Source organism: Mauremys reevesii, linkage group 11, assembly GCF_016161935.1.
Source record: "Mauremys reevesii isolate NIE-2019 linkage group 11, ASM1616193v1, whole genome shotgun sequence".
NCBI classification, from domain to species: Eukaryota; Metazoa; Chordata; order Testudines; family Geoemydidae; genus Mauremys; species Mauremys reevesii.
The window spans coordinates 6,620,447-6,640,356 of record NC_052633.1 but is presented as its reverse complement, the minus strand read 5'-3'; the positions used below and the strand labels follow the sequence as shown (position 1 = coordinate 6,640,356).

At 60.6% G+C, this 19,910-nt stretch overlaps 2 non-coding genes across 2 annotated transcripts; both read left to right on the top strand.

Moving 5' to 3' along the window:
* Positions 1 to 203: 203 nt before the first annotated feature.
* On the top strand, positions 204 to 302 carry TRNAL-CAA. Its single transcript has one exon. It is a non-coding gene; the product is annotated as a tRNA-Leu (tRNA).
* A 4,358-nt stretch (positions 303 to 4,660) lies between these two features.
* TRNAS-UGA lies at positions 4,661 to 4,742 on the top strand. The gene has a single exon. It is a non-coding gene; the product is annotated as a tRNA-Ser (tRNA).
* The last annotated feature ends 15,168 nt before the right edge of the window (positions 4,743 to 19,910 follow it).

Genomic DNA, 19,910 nt, shown 5'->3' with positions numbered 1-19,910 from the left:
TGTCTCGGTCGTTACAGTGTGGAGAGGAACAATGACAGAGCCCACAGGAGGGTGCTGGTTTGGTGCTTAACCACACGGCGAAGGAACGAGAGCCCCAAATTCCCCCTGGTGCTTTGGGAGCCAGGTTTGCTGTTTGAATTCTGCAGTTCAGATGACGTCAGGCCTGGGCGTTTCTCTGGCCTTAGGGGCCTGCTTTGCTCACAGCTGTGATGGCCGAGTGGCTAAGGTGTTGGACTCAAAATCCAAGAGGGTTTCCCTGCGCAGGTTCAAATCCTGCGCAGGTTCAAATCCTGCTCACGGCAAGGCCAGTGTTTTAGCCACAGCCCGTCTAAGAGGCCAGGGGCAGCTGAGTCTCCCCCAAACGGCCGCCCATACAGGGGGGAACATTGGGGATGTGGGGCGAGTCACCCCTCCATGGGCCCATTTTCATCTTTCGAGTGCTGGAAGCGAAGCTCCAGAGAAGTGGGGGCTCCGCTCTGCCTCTTAACCCGATGCCCTGCTCTGCCTCCTCCCATCCCCCCTCCGCCTCTTCCCCCAAGGCCTGCGCCCCACCCCCGCTGGGCCTTTTCCCCCGAGCCCCCTCCCTCTCTCTGCCTCTTCCTGCCCCTGCTCCGCCTCCTTCCCCAAGGACCCTCCCCACCCCCCGCTCACCTAAGGCAGGAAAAAGCGATGGGGGCCTGGCCCCATGGCAGCCCCCCTTAGGGGAAAGGGGCAGAGAGGAGAAAGCAGCAGGTGAGTGGCGTCTTAGATCATAGAACTGGAAGGGACCTCAGGAGCTCAGCTAATCCGACCCCCTGCTCAGAGCAGGACCAATCCCCAGACAGATTTTTACCCCAGTTCCCTAAATGACCTCCTCAAGGATTGAATTCCCAACCGTGGGTTTAGCAGGCCAATGCTCAAACCACTGAGCTGTCCTCTTGGGGGAAGAGTGAGGGGCAGGTAGGGGGTCTGGGGGAGGGGGCGGAGGGCAGTGAACAGCAAGTGGGCGGGGCCTCGGGGGAAGAGGATGAGCAGGGGCGGGGCCTCTGTGGACGGGCCATGGTCTGGGCACCGGTGGCCCCCCAACTTCTAGGGCAGGGGCGGCTCTACAAATTTGGCCGCCCCAAGCAATCATGCCCGGGAGGCGCCCCCGAGCCGCGGGAGCAGCGGACCTGCCGCGGGCATGACTGCGGAGGGTCCGCTGGTCGCGCGGCTCAGCTGGACCTCCCGCAGCTGCGGACGGTTCGCGGCTCCGCTTGAGCTGCCGCAGTCATGCCTGCGGGAGGTCCAGCCGAGCCGCGGGACCAGCGAACCGTCCGCAGTCATGCCTGCGGCAGGTCCGGTCGTCCCGAAGCTCCGGTGGACCTCCCGCAGGCATGACTGCGGCAGGTCCACCGGCCCAGCCTGCCGCCCCCCTGGGAAAGGGCCGCCTCAGGCGGGTGCTTGCCCCGCTGGGCTCTAGAGCCGCCCCTGTTCTAGGGGTCACTCATCTGAAACCCAGGATGAAAGTGACATGGGCCTGAGTCTTGTTGGGGCTGAGGCTACATCACACCTTTACCTTCGGGGTTCTACCGGGGCATAAAGCCCCCAGACACGGCCAGAGACAGGGCAAGGGGCCTCAGCACGGGAGAGAGTCAGGCCCAGAGTTAGACGAGGGGGGCAGAGAATATTCTTCATTCTGGTTAGATACACGGCGCCCTTGCTAGAAATCCTTCCTGTATTTTCTCCAGTTCACTCCCTGATGCTGTAGCGCTGCCCCGTTCCCCCGTTTGTGCCATTGAATTGTCAGGTTCTGTCAAATAATAGCAGCAATCCAGCCATAACACAGCAGCCTGAAATCTCAGCTCTCCCCCTCCCCTCGCGCTAAAGAGAGAGAGGAGACCCAGGCAGCCAGTTTCTCTGGGACAGAAGACAAAGGACAGAGGCTTGTGGGAAGATGAGATCGGATGCTTGGCTGGAAATAGGGGGTGTCTGGACTGGGGAGAGAAAACAGCCAGAGCCCACATGGATGCAGGAGAGACCTAGCTGGACTGTGCAGAGGGAGGTTAGGCCTGAGGCCCTGAGAGTTTCCTGTGCTATGGTGGCGATATAAAGCCTGGAATGACTAAGGAGGCTGCTTTTCTGACTTCTCGTTAGCCAGTGTGGTGAAACAGAAGTTAACTTTTGTTGCTGGTTTGATTTATCTTATGGGAGCAAAATCACCATTTTGGGAGTATGTCTGCCCCATTTCTCAGCACTTTGGCCTGAATTTGGTATTCTCAGTTGTGACCCACTAAGGCACAGTGAGAGATGGCTTTTGCTCCTCTGCCTACTGCTAATGACAGTGAAGCTGCAAGACAAAGTCAACAGCAGAGCCAGAGCCAGAAGCTACATCTTCTATCTTTGCTGTTCTCTTCTTTCCCCGTTTGTGTGCGTTTGCCTTATCTTGCCACCTAGGAAATGGGATTGGACTTTAACAAGAGACACCACAACAGTGACAGCTGCAGCCCATCTCAGCTAATCTCTCTGATTTCCCCAGGACAGCTGTTACCTTCTTCAAAACCATCCAAGAGACCGTCACATAAGGAACTTTCCTTCTAAAAACTCTCCCAGCTGAAGAGAAAGGGCACAGGGGATGCTGTTAAAGACAAGCCTTACTGACTCCTTTACATTTCCATTGCTTTAACTCTGTCTCTGTTTCTCTCTGTGTTTCAGTAACACACTAGCAGGGATGTGAGAGGTGTGTTTGCCATGGGACTAAGCGGGCTGAAGTCTCTCTCTACCAAACCGCCAGCCTTGTTTCCCCCGTTCAGTGTTGGACGGTGACAGCGGCACGTTAACACCTTTCACTCTTTTGGGGACCTTGAGCCTGTTTAAATGACCACAGAAGTTCCTGCCCCCTGTGTGAGTGGCATGGGGGACTGAGCGTCTTTTCTCCTTTCTCCCCTCTAGGATGCCAGAAGCCCCATAGACGGGGCGTGGCTCCTCCCCCTGCACACGCCATTAGTCTGGCCACAGGCTGAGACAACACAACTGTCCCAGGGCACAACTGCAACGTGGTGAAGGTGACACGTGGGTCGGAATCTCCTTTGGTTTATTACAAACCCGGGTTTCTGCATTTCCTACAAAACTAAATCTGTTTTCTAAATCGCTTCTCTGCTCAGGCTGCGGCTACGCCCCCTTGTGTCGGTAGAACGTATGTCGCTCAGGGGTGTGAATGAGCCACCCCCGAGTGACACAGTTACACTGACCCAAGCGCCGGTTTGGGCAGGGCTATGTCGCTGGGAGAGCTTCTCCTGCCAACATGGCTACGGCTCTCGCTGGGGGTAGCGAATCTCAGCGGCTACACTCAAGAGCTAACGGCGGGGCCGCTGCACCGGTGCCAGCGTGAGCTCCCCAGAACAGCCACCACCTCAGGGCAGGGACGATGGCCCTGACTGAGGACACAGTACGGGCCTGTCACCTCCAGGGCACTGGGTTCTCTTCTGCCCCCGGCAGGAGTGAACAAACGTCTGTATGATGTGGTGACCATTCACAGACCGGTGAGGAATGAGCTGGTGTGAAGGGAGCTGATCTCGGTCCACTGGCAGGTGGGCAGATGGCCACAGAACAATGACCAGCAGGAACACTGGAATCTATTGGCCATCAAAGCATGGAGGCCGAGGAGTGAATTGCCCACGGGACCGAACTCATCCTGTCCCCGGAGCTGGTCTCCGTAAATCGGGGTGAAGCACATTGACGGGACACCTCGGGGAAGCTTGCACAGCCATTGCTGGGGCTGCAGCTATTCTGTGGCTGGATACACAGAGACTCATTCTCCAGTCCCTCAATTCAGCATTTCTCACGGGCAAGAAATTCAGAGTAAAATACGACAATAAAATATGATAATGATTAATGGGGAAAAACCTGTTTCTTTCTAGGTGTGAAACAGGGAAGTTCCAGCAGCTGGAGGACATGTCTCCTGATCTGGAAATCAGTCTTGGTTATTGGTGCCAAGAAAGCCAGTGCTCTGAAGGAGACTGAGGAAAATCAAAGGTACCGAGAAGGGAGCTAGGGGGGAAACGTTTCGGACTTCCGGAAGTGACGGGCTCTGACCAATTAGTGGCAATAGATGCTAACATAAAACTGAAACAAATCAGAGTGAACCAATAAATTATCATTCCTGACTCCGGGGAAAAGGCTGGGTGGGGCCAAGTTCCAAGGCAACAGCAAACGGTTCATAATCTGCAGTCATTTGAATGTGATTCATTTTTCCACTAACAAGTTTCTCTGAAGTGATGAGAAATCCAGGGTCCGGGGAAGGGAGCCGTGGCCCATTCTCTTGTCGGACAGTCCAGTCGTGGCTTAGTCCTGTTTATACATAGAGAAAAGAGTCCAGTACAAACAGTTTAATCCAGCGAGAAAGTCAGTCCATTGGCGGATAGAGCCGGGAGCTGGTGGGGGGCAGAGCTGGATTCTACCTCACTGTCTGACCTTGGTCAGGTCAGGTCACCTCTCCCTGTCTCGGTCGTTACAGTGTGGAGAGGAACAATGACAGAGCCCACAGGAGGGTGCTGGTTTGGTGCTTAACCACACGGCGAAGGAACGAGAGCCCCAAATTCCCCCTGGTGCTTTGGGAGCCAGGTTTGCTGTTTGAATTCTGCAGTTCAGATGACGTCAGGCCTGGGCGTTTCTCTGGCCTTAGGGGCCTGCTTTGCTCACAGCTGTGATGGCCGAGTGGCTAAGGTGTTGGACTTGAAATCCAAGAGGGTTTCCCTGCGCAGGTTCAAATCCTGCTCACAGCAAGGCCAGTGTTTTAGCCACAGCCCGTCTAAGAGGCCGGGGCGGCTGAGTCTCCCCCAAACGGCCGCCCATGCAGGGGGGAACACTGGGGATGTGGGGCGGGTCACCCCTCCGTGGGCCCATTGTCATCTTTTGAGTGCTGGAAGCGAAGCTCCAGAGAAGTGGGGGCTCCGCCTGCACCCGGCTCCGCTCTGCCTCTTAACCCGATGCCCTGCTCTGCCTCCTCCCATCCCCCCTCCGCCTCTTCCCCCAAGGCCTGCGCCCCACCCCCGCTGGGCCTTTTCCCCCGAGCCCCCTCCCTCTCTCTGCCTCTTCCTGCCCCTGCTCCGCCTCCTTCCCCAAGGACCCTCCCCACCCCCCGCTCACCTAAGGCAGGAAACAGCGATGGGTGCCTGGCCCCATGGCAGCCCCCCTTAGGGGAAAGGGGCAGAGAGGAGAAAGCAGCAGGTGAGTGGCGTCTTAGATCATAGAACTGGAAGGGACCTCAGGAGCTCAGCTAATCCAACCCCCTGCTCAGAGCAGGACCAATCCCCAGACAGATTTTTACCCCAGTTCCCTAAATGACCTCCTCAAGGATTGAATTCCCAACCGTGGGTTTAGCAGGCCAATGCTCAAACCACTGAGCTGTCCTCTTGGGGGAAGTGAGGGGCAGGTAGGGGGTCTGGGGGAGGGGGCGGAGGGCAGTGAACAGCAAGTGGGCGGGGCCTCGGGGGAAGAGGATGAGCAGGGGCGGGGCCTCTGTGGCCGGGCCATGGTCTAGGCACCGGTGGCCCCCCAACTTCTAGGGGTCACTCATCTGAAACCCAGGATGAAAGTGACATGGGCCTGAGTCTTGTTGGGGCTGAGGCTACATCACACCTTTACCTTCGGGGCTCTACCGGGGCATGAAGCCCCCAGACACGGCCAGAGACAGGGCAAGGGGCCTCAGCACGGGAGAGAGTCAGGCCCAGAGTTACACGAGGGGGGCAGAGAATATTCTTCATTCTGGTTAGTTACATGGCGCCCTTGCTAGAAATCCTTCCTGTATTTTCTCCAGTTCACTCCCTGACGCTGTAGCGCTGCCCCGTTCTCCCGTTTGTGCCATTGAATTGTCAGGTTCTGTCAAATAATAGCAGCAATCCAGCCATAAACACGACAGCCTGAAATCTCAGCTCTCCCTCCCCTCGCGCTAAAGAGAGAGAGGAGACCCAGGCAGCCAGTTTCTCTGGGACAGAAGACAAAGGACAGAGGCTTGTGGGAAGATGAGATCGGATGCTTGGCTGGAAAGAGCGGGTGTCTGGACTGGGGAGAGAAAACAGCCAGAGCCCACATGGATGCAGGAGAGACCTAGCTGGACTGTGCAGAGGGAGGTTAGGCCTGAGGCCCGGAGAGTTTCCTGTGCTATGTTCAGAAGCTCAATAAACCCCTCTCTTACACTGGCTGAGCATCACTGCAGTCTAGACATCGGGGTTGCATTCTTCCTCTGGGAGTAGAGGCCCCAGGGTCCAGAGGGAGGGGACTCCCTGAGGGGCCCATGGCAGACAGGCATGCTCAGGTCTCAGAGAAGTGCCTTTCACGGAGGCAGAGGGGTCTTTACCCTCGAGAGAGAGTGAATCTCCAAGAAGGGCTGTCACACTGAAGGGGGTTCCTTCCAAGGACTGTACGGGGCTGAGAGACTGCACAAGTCCTGGGAGGCAGTGACACCATCCATGGCTAGATAAACAGAGGCTGGAAAGGGAAGTGATTCAGCTGTAGTGAGACTGATACTGGAACACTGCATCCCGTTCTGGTGTCCACGTTTCAAAAATAACGTTTTAAAAACTGGAGAGGGTGCAGAAAAGAGCCATATTTGAGGGATGGAGAAGATGTCTTATAAGGAGGCATTGAAAAGCTCAATCTGTTTAGAGGAGAGCTGATTGCAGTGTGCAAGTGCCTTCGCGAGAGAAAACACCAAGTATTTAAAGGGCTCTTTAGTCTTGCAAAGAAAGGCATAACAAGAACCAATGGCTGGAAGCAGAAATCAGAAAAATTCTCATTGGAGCAAGGCAAGATTTGTAAGATGGAGGGTGATTCATCACTGGAACAAGCTGCCAAGAGAAGTGATGGATTCTGCATCTCTTGATGTCTTCCAATGAAGACTAGAGGCCTTTGGGAAGGTGCTTTAGTCAAAAAGAAGCTATTGTGATACACAGATGGGCTGGGATATGCAGGGAGTCAGATTAGATGCTCTAATGGTCCCTTCTGGCCTTAAGGCTACTAATTTATGAAAAACTGATGTTTTATTGTGTAGCGGCTCCATCCACAGACTGAACAGTCATTGAGTGCGGTGATCCAGGGGAAAGAACTCAAACACCCAACGAGGCTGGCCAGGGGCAGGACATCAGCTTTGAGGGGAGGGGTGGGTGTGGCATTGACATCACAAAGGCCTTTTGCAGGAACTCGGCCTATTGGGCAAAGGTGGTGGGGAGGGGGTGACCTCACAGAGAGACCACGACATCAGCCGGGCAGGATCAAGGTGCAGGGCCAGGCCAGTCTCTGAGACCCCCCGGCTTTGCTGCTGCAAGTCTCCTTCACGAGGTCTCTCCTGGAGGGCTGAGAGAGAATTAGGATTCACGGCTGTGAGCATGAGGAGGAACCTCTGTGGAGTTTTCTCCTTTCCTGCCACTGACTGTGCCGAAAACAAACTTCCCTTTGACAAGGTAAGAGGCTGAGAGAGGTTTGGAACCTGTTCAGTCTGATCCACCTGGCGCAGGCAGCATTCTAGGCCCAGGAAACACTGGCTTCAGGTGGCAGAATTTGATTTCCTACCTAGGATTTGATGGTTGGAATCCCTGGGGCATTGGGGTTTGTCCTTTTTGGTTTCCCTTTTCCTCTTTCCTCCCTCCTTTCTCCTCTTCTCTTGCTTCTTTTCCCGCTTTCCCCTGCTTCCCTCCCTCTACCAAGGAGGGGTGTGTAGAGTGTGGGCGGGGGAGGGAGGTTGCTCTCATTGCAGAGGTCCTCACCAAGAGGTGGGGCTGGATCTGAGAGTGATCTCCTCTGATGGTGACCTGGGCCGTCCTTTGGCACATCTGGTGAGACCCCTCAGCCTCCCGCCCCCTCAGAGTCTCAGTGCTGATTGGCAGAGCAGGGGGCTATCGACAGCGAGGAGACTCGGGTCCTTTTGATCTTTTTTCAGATCAGGCAAAGAAGTCACAACCAATCCAATGTACGGGATTAATCTTGCTGCTTCTCTCCATTAATTGTCTCTTGGCAGTTCATGATTTCCTCCAATGTTCTAAGTTTTCTAAAATACTTGCTGAATAATTACTATGAACCACCGTTGGTCTATAGCTCACTTGAGAGCACTTTATTCTGATCAGTCAATGTATGAAATTCAAGATGTGACAGGTAGGTTGAAAGTCAGGAGCAGTGTTTCCTCTAATTTGTTGTCCGTGTGCGGAATGAATTGTGTTGTGCGCACCAATATGGAGGTGAGGTGTGACACATCACCTGTATATTGGTGCACGTTACAAAATTCATTCTGCACATGGATGTGTGACGAGGCGGTTCTGGCGGGACCCAACTGAGAGTGCCAAATCAGGACCAATTGCTCAAACAGGGCAGTCACAGCCCTAGGCTGGGGTTTTTCCACCTCTAAGGTAAACCAAACCAGCCACACAAAGAGGACTTTGGTCTCACCCCACTGGCTAACCACAAGTCACACGAGCAATTTTCTTAGACACTCCAGTCTCCCAGTATCATCACCAGTGCACTCGTCCTGGGGATGAATGGTTATGAAAACCAACACCCCAATAAAAGAAAAAGGTTCTCTCGATCCCAAAGGACCAAACCCCAGACCCAGGTCAATATACACATCAGATCTTACCCACAAATCACGCTGTTGCCAATCCTTTAGAATCTAAAATCTAAAGGTTTATTTGTAAAGGGAAAAAGGTAGAGATGAGAGCTAGAATTGGTTAAATGGAATCAATTACATACAGCAATGGCAATGTTCTTAGTTCAGGCTTGCAGCAGCGATGGCATAAACTGCAGGTTCAAATCAAGTCTCTGGAACATCCCCCGCTGGGATGGGTCATTCAGTCCTTTGTGCAGAGCTTCAGGTTGTAGCAAAGTCCCTCCAGAGGTAAGAAGCAGGATTGAAGACAAGATGGAGATGATACATCAGCCTTATACAGGGGTGAGCTGGAGCCGGTTCGCACTGGTTCGCACGAACCGGTTGTTAAATTTAGAAGCGGTTTTAGAACCGCTCGATAACTGGCTTCCCTGCGAGGGAAGCTTTGAAGGGCTCTGGCTGAGAAGGGTGTAATTCCTCCTCCCGGCCACGGGGGGCGCTGTGCTGCGCTGCGGGAGCCATGTGAGCTGCCTCCTGGCCCGGTTGCTGCTGCTGCTCCTCGGACCTCTGGCCCTGGGGCTCCTGCTGCTGCTGCCAGGTGAGTCCCCGGGAGGGGGGAGGGGCTGCTCCCAGCCGGTCCCTGCGCGTGAGTGTCTGTGTCTCCCCCCCACCCCCCGCCCCCCCCTGCCGTGTGCTCCACGGGCAGCCCAGCGACTCGAGAACACGCAGCCAAGGTCTGTTCAGTCTCCAGGCAGTGAAGGATTCCCAGTGCCTGGAGGGGAGCTGGCTGAACACAGCGCACAGCTGAGTGTGTGAGGCACAGGCCCTGGGGGGGGCTCCAGATTGTAGGTTGTTCTTCCTAATGAAACTCTTCTGCCCGTCTGAGTTGGCAGCAACAAGGGCCGGGTTCAGGCTGCAGGGATCTATTTCAATAACACAATGTAAAACCGGCTCGACCCCACCCAGTGACCTGGGACAATGACATATCACCCCCCTAAGGGGCAAGACTTCCCCTCTCACAAGCACAGACTCTGAGTGTAGCAAAATCCTTTTCATAACGGAGGGAAACAATGTGGCATCATGTTGGGAAAACACCACAAACAGGATTCATAACACAAACCATGAGCAAAAGACTCACCCCCAAGTAAGTTTAGCAGTGTCCTTTCCCCCTCAGGGTCTAAAAGTCCAGCAGCCCAACAGTCTCCCCCCACCCGCAGTTTATGTCCTTGGTCAGTGCAGCCTCCAGAGTTCAGAAGTTCCTCTGCAGAGTTTACCTCCCAGCCTGGGTGGAAGCAGGAAAAGGTATGTGGGGGTGGGGTTGTGCATCTTACATGCTCCACTGCTCAGGTTGACACCTGACTGTCACGCCTCTCCATGGGGTTCTCCTGCAATCTTCACCACCAGCTGCGCCTCTCCGCCAGCCACCCTGCTATCCGCTCCTCTCCGCCAGCCACCCTGCTATCCGCTCCTCTCCGCCAGCCACCCTGCTATCGGCTCCTCTCCGCCAGCCACCCTGCTATCGGCTCCTCTCCGCCAGCCTCTCTGCTATCCGCTCCTCTCTGCCAGCCACCCTGCTATCCGCTCCTCTCCGCCAGCCACCCTGCTATCTGCTCCTCTCCTCCAGCCACCCTGCTATCCGCTCCTCTCCACCAGCCACCCTGCTATCCGATCCTTTCCGCCAGGCACCCTGCTATCCGCTCCTCTCCGCCACCCAAACTGCTATCCGCTCCTCTCCGCCAGCCACCCTGCTATCCGCTCCTCTCCGCCAGCCACCCTGCTATCCGCTCTTCTCCGCCAGCCACCCTGCTATCAGCTCCTCTCCGCCAGCCACCCTGCTATCTGCTCCTCTCCTCCAGCCACCCTGCTATCCGATCCTTTCCGCCAGGCACCCTGCTATCCGCTCCTCTCCGCCACCCAAACTGCTATCCGCTCCTCTCCGCCAGCCACCCTGCTATCCGCTCCTCTCCGCCAGCCACCCTGCTATCCGCTCCTCTCCGCCAGCCACCCTGCTATCTGCTCCTCTCCTCCAGCCACCCTGCTATCCGCTCCTTTCCGCCAGCCACCCTGCTATCCGCTCCTCTCCGCCAGCCACCCTGCTGTCCGCTCCTTTCTGCCAGCCACCCTGCTATCCGCTCCGCTCCGCCAGCCACCTTGCTATCCGCTCTTCTCCGTCAGCCACCGTGGTATCCGCTCCTTTCCGCCAGCCACCCTGCTGTCCCCTCCTTTCCGCCAGCCTCCCTGCTATCCGCTCCTCTCCGCCAGCCACCTTGCTATCCGCTCCTCTCCGCCAGCCACTCTGCTATCCGCTCCTCTCCGCCAGCCACTCTGCTATCCGCTCCTCTCCGCCAGCCACCCTGCTATCCGCTCCTCTCCGCCAGCCACCTTGCTATCCGCTCTTCTCCATCAGCCACCCTGCTGTCCGCTCCTTTCAGCCAGCCACCCTGCTGTCCGCTCCTTTCAGCCAGCCACCCTGCTATCCGCTCCTCTCCGCCAGCCACTGTGCTATCCGCTCCTCTCCGCCAGCCACTGTGCTATCCGCTCCTCTCCGCCAGCCACTGTGCTATCCGCTCCTCTCCGCCAGCCACTCTGCTATCCGCTCCTCTCCGCCAGCCACCCTGCTATCCGCTCCTCTCCGACAGCCACCCTGCTATCCGCTCCTCTCCGCCAGCCACTCTGCTATCCGCTCCTCTCCGACAGCCACCCTGCTATCCGCTCCTCTCCGCCAGCCACCCTGCTATCCGCTCCTCTCCGCCAGCCACTGTGCTATCCGCTCCTCTCCGCCAGCCACTGTGCTATCCGATCCTCTCCGTCAGCCACCCTGCTATCCGACCCTTTCCGCCAGGCACCCTGCTATCCAATCCTTTCCACCAGCCTCTCTGTCATCCGCTCCTCTCCGCCAGCCACCCTGCTATCCGCTCCTCTCCGCCAGCCACCCTGCTATCCGCTCCTCTCCGCCAGCCACCCTGCTATCAGCTCCTCTCCGTCAGCCACCCTGATATCTGCTCCTCTCCTCCAGCCACCCTGCTATCTGCTCCTCTCCGCCAGCCACCCTGCTATCCGCTCTTCTCCGCCAGCCTCCCTGCTGTCCGCTCCTTTCTGCCAGCCACCCTGCTATCCGCTCCGCTCTGCCAGCCACCTTGCTATCCGCTCTTCTCCGTCAGCCACCGTGGTATCCGCTCCTTTCCGCCAGCCACCATGATGTCCCCTCCTTTCCGCCAGCCTCCCTGCTATCCGCTCCTCTCCGCCAGCCACCTTGCTATCCGTTCCCCTCCGCCAGCCATCCTGCTATCCGCTCCTCTCCGCCAGCCACTCTGCTATCCGCTCCTCTCCGCCAGCCACCCTGCTATCCGCTCCTCTCCGCCAGCCACCTTGCTATCCGCTCTTCTCCGCCAGCCACCTTGCTATCCACTCTTCTCCGTCAGCCACCCTGCTGTCCGCTCCTCTCTGCCAGCCACCCTGCTATCCGCTCCCCTGTGTCACCCACACTGCTATCATCTCCTCTATGGCATCCACCCTGCTATCCGCTCCTCTCCGCCAGCCACCCTGCTATCCGCTCCTCTCCGCCAGCCACCCTGCTATCCGCTCCTCTCCGCCAGCCACCTTGCTATCCGCTCCTCTCCGCCAGCCACCCTGCTATCCGCTCCTCTCCGCCAGCCACCCTGCTATCCGCTCCTCTCCGCCAGCCACCCTGCTATCCGCTCCTCTCCGCCAGCCACTCTGCTATCCGCTCCTCTCCGCCAGCCACCCTGCTATCCGCTCCTCTCCGCCAGCCACCCTGCTATCCGCTCCTCTGTGGCACCCACCCTGCTATCCGCTCCTCTCCGCCAGCCACCCTGCTATCCGCTCCTCTCCGCCAGCCACCCTGCTATCCGCTCCTCTCCGCCAGCCACTCTGCTATCCGTTCCTCTCTGCCAGCCACCCTGCCAGCCGTTCCTCTCCGCCAGCCACTTCTCTATCCGCTCCTCTCCGCCAGCTACCCTGCTATCCGCTCCTCTCCGCCAGCCACCCTGCTATCCGCTCCTCTCCGCCAGCCACCCTGCTATCCAATCCTTTCCGCCAGCCACTCTGCTATCCGCTCCTCTCCGCCAGCCACCCTGCTATCCGCTCCTCTCCGCCAGCCACCCTGCTATCCGCTCCTCTGTGTCACCCACCCTGCTATCCGCTCCTCTCCGCCAGCCACCCTGCTATCCGCTCCTCTCCGCCAGCCACCCTGCTATCCGCTCCTCTCCGCCAGCCACCCTGCTATCCGCTCCTCTCCGCCAGCCACCCTGCTATCCGCTCCTCTCCGCCAGCCACCCTGCTATCCGCTCCTCTCCGCCAGCCACCCTGCTATCCGCTCCTCTCCGCCAGCCACCCTGCTATCCGCTCCTCTCCGCCAGCCACCCTGCTATCCGCTCCGCCAGCCACCCTGCTATCCGCTCCTCTCCGCCAGCTGCCTTGCTATCCGCTCTTCTCCGTCAGCCACCCTGCTGTCTGCTCCTTTCAGCCACCCTGCTATCCGCTCCTCTCCGCCAGCCACCCTGCTATCCGCTCCTTTCCGCCAGCCACCCTTCTATCCGCTCCTCTGTGTCACCCACCCTGCTATCCGCTCCTCTCCGCCAGCCACCCTGCTATCCGCTCCTCTCCTCCAGCCACCCTGCTATCCGCTCCTCTCCGCCAGCCACTGTGCTATCCGCTCCTCTCCGCCAGCCACCCTGCTATCCGCTCCTCTCCGCCAGCCACCCTGCTATCCGCTCCTCTGTGTCACCCACTGTGCTATCCGCTCCTCTCCGCCAGCCACTGTGCTATCCGCTCCTCTCTGTCACCCACCCTGATATCGGCTCCTCTCCGTTAGGCTCCCTGCTATCCGCCCCTCTCCGCCAACCACCCTGCTATCCGCCCCTCTCCGCCAACAACTCTGCTATCCGCCCCTCTCCGCCAGCCACCCTGCTATCCGCTCCTCTCCGCCAGCCACCCTGCTATCCGCTCCTTTCCGCCAGCCACTCTGCTATCCGCTCCTTTCCGCCAGCCACTCTGCTATCCGCTCCTCTCCGCCAGCCACCCTGCTATCCGCTCCTCTCCGCCAGCCACCCTGCTATCCGCTCCTCTCTGCCAGCCACCCTGCTATCCGCTCCTCTGTGTCACCGACCCTGCTATCCGCTCCCCTCTGTCACCCACCCTGCTATCCGCTCCTCTCCGCCAGCCACCCTGCTATCCGATCGTTTCCACCAGGCACCCTGCTATCCAATCCTTTCCGCCAGCCTCTCTGCTTTCCGCTCCTCTCCGCCAGCCACCCTGCTATCCGCTCCTCTGTGTCACCCACCCTGCTATCCGCTCCTCTCCGCCAGCCACCCTGCTATCCGCTCCTCTCCGCCAGCCACCCTGCTATCCGCTCCTCTCCGCCAGCCACCCTGCTATCCGCTCCTCTCCGCCAGCCACCCTGCTATCCGCTCCTCTCCGCCAGCCACCCTGCTATCCGCTCTTCTCCGCCAGCCACCCTGCTATCCGCTCCTCTCCGCCAGCCACCCTGCTATCCGCTCCTCTCCGCCAGCCACCCTGCTATCCGCTCCTCTCCGCCAGCCACCCTGCTATCCGCTCCTCTGTGTCACCCACTCTGCTATCCGCTCCTCTCCGCCAGCCACCCTGCTATCCGCTCCTCTCCGCCAGCCACCCTGCTATCCGCTCCTCTCCGCCAGCCACCCTGCTATCCGCTCCTCTCCGCCAGCCACTCTGCTATCCGCTCCTCTCCGCCAGCCACCCTGCTATCCGCTCCTCTCCAGCCACCCTGCTATCCGCTCCTCTCCGCCAGCCACCCTGCTATCCGCTCCTCTCCGCCAGCCACCCTGCTATCCGCTCCTCTCCGCCAGCCACCCTGCTATCCGCTCCTCTCCGCCAGCCACCCTGCTATCCGCTCCTCTCCGCCAGCCACCCTGCTATCCGCTCCTCTCCGCCAGCCACCCTGCTATCCGCTCCTCTCCGCCAGCCACCCTGCTATCCGCTCCTCTCTCCCAGCCACCCTGCTATCCGCTCCTCGCCGCCAGCCACCCTGCTATCCGCTCCTCTCCGCCAGCCACCCTGCTATCCGCTCCTCTCCCCCAGCCACCCTGCTATCCGCTCCTCTCCGCCAGCCACCCTGCTATCCGCTCCTCTCCGCCAGCCACCCTGCTATCCGCTCCTCTCCGCCAGCCACCCTGCTATCCGCTCCTCTCCGCCAGCCACCCTGCTATCCGCTCCTCTCCGCCAGCCACCCTGCTATCCGCTCCTCCGCCAGCCACCCTGCTATCCGCTCCTCTCCGCCAGCCACCCTGCTATCCGCTCCTCTCCGCCAGCCACCCTGCTATCCGATCCTCTCCGGCAGCGACGCTGCTATCGGCTCCTCTCCGCCAGCGACGCTGCTATCCGCTCTCCTCGGGCAGCCACCCTGCTATCCGCTCCTCTCCGCCAGCCACCCTGCTATCCGCTCCTCTCCGCCAGCCACCCTGCTATCCGCTCCTCTCCGCCAGCCACCCTGCTATCCGCTCCTGTCCGCCAGCCACTCTGCTATCCGCTCCTCTCCGCCAGCCACCCTGCTATCCGCTCCTCTAGCCAAGCCACCCTGCTATCCGCTCCTCTCCGCCAGCCACTCTGCTATCCGCTCCTCTCCGCCAGCCACCCTGCTATCCGCTCCTCTCCGCCAGCCACCCTGCTATCCGCTCCTCTCCGCCAGCCACCCTGCTATCCGCTCCTCTCCGCCAGCCACCCTGCTATCCGCTCCTCTCCGCCAGCCACCCTGCTATCCGCTCCTCTCCGCCAGCCACTCTGCTATCCGCTTCTCTCCGCCAGCCACTCTGCTATCCGCTCCTCTCCGCCAGCCACCCTGCTATCCGCTCCTCTCCGCCAGCCACCCTGCTATCCGCTCCTCTCCGCCAGCCACTCTGCTATCCGCTCCTCTCCGCCAGCCACCCTGCTATCCCCTCCTCTCCGCCAGCCACTCTGCTATCCGCTCCTCTCCCCCAGCCACCCGCTATCCGTTCCTCTCCGCCTTCCACTCTTCTATCAGCTCCTCTCCGTCAGCCACCCTGCTATCCGCTCCTCTCCGCCAGCCACCCTGCTATCCGCTCCTCTCCGCCAGCCACCCTGCTATCCGCTCCTCTCCGCCAGCCACCCTGCTATCCGCCAGCCACCCTGCTATCCGCTCCTCTCCGCCAGCCACCCTGCTATCCGCTCCTCTCCGCCATCCACCAGCAACCCTGCTATCCGCTCCTCTGTGTCAGCCACTCTGCTATCCGCTCCTCTCCGCCAGCCACTCTGCTATCCGCTCCTCTCCGCCAGCCACCCTGCTATCCGCTCCTCTCCGCCAGCCACCCTGCTATCCGCTCCTCTCCGCCAGCCACTCTGCTATCCGCTCCTCTCCGCCAGCCACCCTGCTATCCGCTCCTCTCCGCCAGCCACCCTGCTATCCGCTCCTCTCCGCCAGCCACTCTGCTATCCGCTCCTCTCCGCCAGCCACCCTGCTATCCGCTCCTCTCCGCCAGCCACTCTGCTATCCGCTCCTCTCCGCCAGCCACCCTGCTATCCGCCCCTCTCCGCCAGCCACCCTGCTATCCGCTCCTCTCCGCCAGCCACCCTGCTATCCGCTCCTCTCCGCCAGCCACCCTGCTATCCGCTCCTCTCCGCCAGCCACCCTGCTATCCGCTCCTCTCCGCCAGCCACCCTGCTATCCGCTTCTCTGTGTCACCCACCCTGCTATCCTCTCCTCTCCGCCAGCCACCCTTCTATCCGCTTCTCTGTGTCACCCACCCTGCTATCCGCTCCTCTCCGCCAGCCACCCTGCTATCCGCTCCTCTGTGTCACCGACCCTGCTATCCGCTCCCCTCTGTCACCCACCCTGCTATCCGCTCCTCTCCGCCAGCCACTTCTCTATCCGCTCCTCTCCGCCAGCTACCCTGCTATCCGCTTTTCTCCGCCAGCCACCCTGCTATTCGCTCCTTTCCGCCAGCCACCCTGCTATTCGCTCCTTTCCGCCAGCCACCCTGCTATCCGCTCCTTTCCCCCAGCCATCCTGCTATCCGCTCCTCTCCGCCAGCCACTCTGCTATCCGCTCCTCTCCGCCAGCCACTCTGCTATCCGCTCTTCTCCGCCAGCCACCCTGCTATCCGCTCCTCTCCGCCAGCCACCCTGCTATCCGCTCCTCTCCGCCAGCCACCCTGCTATCCGCTCCTCTCCGCCAGCCACCCTGCTATCCGCTCCTCTCCGCCAGCCACCCTGCTATCCGCTCCTCTCCGCCAGCCACCCTGCTATCCGCTCCTCTGTGTCAGCCACTCTGCTATCCGCTCCTCTCCGCCAGCCACTCTGCTATCCGCTCCTCTCCGCCAGCCACTCTGCTATCCGCTCCTCTCCGCCAGCCACCCTGCTATCCGCTCCTCTCCGCCAGCCACCCTGCTATCCGCTCCTCTCCGCCAGCCACCCTGCTATCCGCTCCTCTCCGCCAGCCACCCTGCTATCCGCTCCTCTCCGCCAGCCACCCTGCTATCCGCTCCTCTCCGCCAGCCACCCTGCTATCCGCTCCTCTCCGCCAGCCACCCTGCTATCCGCTCCTCTCCGCCAGCCACCCTGCTATCCGCTCCTCTCCGCCAGCCACCCTGCTATCCGCTCCTCTGTGTCACCCACTCTGCTATCCGCTTCTCTCCGCCAGCCACTCTGCTATCCGCTCCTCTCCGCCAGCCACTCTGCTATCCGCTCCTCTCCGCCAGCCACTTCTCTATCCGCTCCTCTCTGCCAGCCACTCTGCTATCCGCTCCTCTCCGCCAGCCACCCTGCTATCCGCTCCTCTCCGCCAGCCACTCTGCTATCCGCTCCTCTCCGCCAGCCACCCTGCTATCCGCCCCTCCGCCAGCCACCCTGCTATCCGCTCCTCTCCGCCAGCCACCCTGCTATCCGCTCCTCTCCGCCAGCCACCCTGCTATCCGCTCCTCTCCGCCAGCCACCCTGCTATCCGCTCCTCTCCGCCAGCCACCCTGCTATCCGCTCCTCTCCGCCAGCCACCCTGCTATCCGCTCCTCTCCGCCAGCCACCCTGCTATCCGCTCCTCTCCGCCAGCCACCCTGCTATCCGCTCCTTTCTGCCAGCCACCCTGCTATCCGCTCCTCTCCGCCAGCCACCCTGCTATCCGCTCCTCTGTGTCACCCACTCTGCTCTCCGCTTCTCTCCGCCAGCCACTCTGCTCTCCGATCCTCTCCGCCAGCCACTCTGCTCTCCGCTCCTCTCCGCCAGCCACTTCTCTATCCGCTCCTCTCCGCAGGCGACTCTGCTATCCGCTCCTCTCCGTTAGCCACCCTGCCATCCGCTCCTCTCCGCCAGCCACCCTGCTATCCGCTCCTCTCCGCCAGCCACTCTGCTATCCGCTCCTCTCCGCCAGCCACCCTGCTATCCGCTCTTCTCCGCCAGCCACTCTGCTATCCGCTCTTCTCCGCCAGCCACCCTGCTATCCGCTCCTCTCCGCCAGCCACCCTGCTATCCGCTCCTCTCCGCCAGCCACCCTGCTATCCGCTCCTCTCCGCCAGCCACCCTGCTATCCGCTCCTCTCCGCCAGCCACCCTGCTATCCGCTCCTCTCCGCCAGCCACCCTGCTATCCGCTTCTCTCCGTCAGCCACCCTGCTATCCGCTCCTCTCCGCCAGCCACCCTGCTATCCGCTCCTCTCAGCCACCCACGCTGCTATCCGCTCTCCGCCAGCCACCCTGCTATCCGCTCCTCTCCGCCAGCCACCCTGCTATCCGCTCCTCTCCGCCAGCCACCCTGCTATCCGCTCCTCTCCGCCAGCCACCCTGCTATCCGCTGCTCTCCGCCAGCCACCCTGCTATCCGCTCCTCTCCGCCAGCCACCCTGCTATCCGCTCCTCTCCGCCAGCCACCCTGCTATCCGCTCCTCTCCGCCAGCCACCCTGCTATCCGCTCCTCTCCGCCAGCCACTCTGCTATCCGCTCCTCTCCGCCAGCCACTCTGCTATCCGCTCCTCTCCACATTCCACCCTGCTATCCGCTCCTCTCCGCCAGCCACTCTGCTATCCGCCCTGCTATCCGCTCCTCTCCGCCAGCCACCCTGCTATCCGCTCCTCTCCGCCAGCCACCCTGCTATCCGCTCCTCTCCGCCAGCCACCCTGCTATCCGCTCCTCTCCGCCAGCCACCCTGCTATCCGCTCCTCTCCGCCAGCCACCCTGCTATCCGCTCCTCTCCGCCAGCCACCCTGCTATCCGCTCCTCAGCCAGCCACCCTGCTATCCGCTCCTCTCCGCCAGCCCCGCTGCTATCCGCTCCTCTGCGCCAGCCACCCTGCTATCCGCTCTCTGCCAGCCACCTGCTATCCGCTCCTCTCCGCCAGCCACCCTGCTATCCGCTCCTTCTCCAGCCACCCTGCTATCCGCTCCTCTGCTCCAGCCACCCTGCTATCCGCTTCTCCGCCAGCCACCCTGCTATCCGCTCCTCTCCGCCAGCCACCCTGCTATCCGCTCCTCTCCGCCAGCCACCCTGCTATCCGCTCCTCTCCGCCAGCCACCCTGCTATCCGCTCCTCTCCGCCAGCCACCCTGCTATCCGCTCCTCTCCGCCAGCCACCCTGCTATCCGCTCCTCTGTGTCACCCACTCTGCTATCCGCTCCTCTCCGCCAGCCACTCTGCTATCCGCTCCTCTCCGCCAGCCACTCTGCTATCCGCTCCTCTCCGCCAGCCACTCTGCTATCCGCTCCTCTCCGCCAGCCACCCTGCTATCCGCTCCTCTCCGCCAGCCACCCTGCTATCCGCTCCTCTCCGCCAGCCACTCTGCTATCCGCACTTCTCCGCCAGCCACTCTGCTATCCGCTCCTCTCCGCCAGCCACCCTGCTATCCGCTCCTCTCCGCCAGCCACCCTGCTATCCGCTCCTCTCCGCCAGCCACCCTGCTATCCGCTCCTCTCCGCCAGCCACCCTGCTATCCGCTCCTCTCCGCCAGCCACCCTGCTATCCGCTCCTCTCCGCCAGCCACCCTGCTATCCGCTCCTCTCCGCCAGCCACCCTGCTATCCGCTCCTTTCCGCCAGCCACCCTGCTATCCTCTCCTATCCGCCAGCCACCCTGCTATCCGCTCCTCTCCGTCAGCCACTCTGCTATCCGCTTCTCTCCGCCAGCCACTCTGCTATCCGCTCCTCTCCGCCAGCCACTCTGCTATCCGCTCCTCTCCGCCAGCCACTCTGCTATCCGCTCCTCTCCGCCAGCCACTCTGCTATCCGCTCCTCTCCGTTAGCCACCCTGCTATCCGCTCCTCTCCGCCAGCCACCCTGCTATCCGCTCCTGTCCGCCAGCCACTCTGCAATCGGCTCCTTTCCCCCAGCCATCCTGCTATCCGCTCTTCTCCGCCAGCCACTCTGCTAT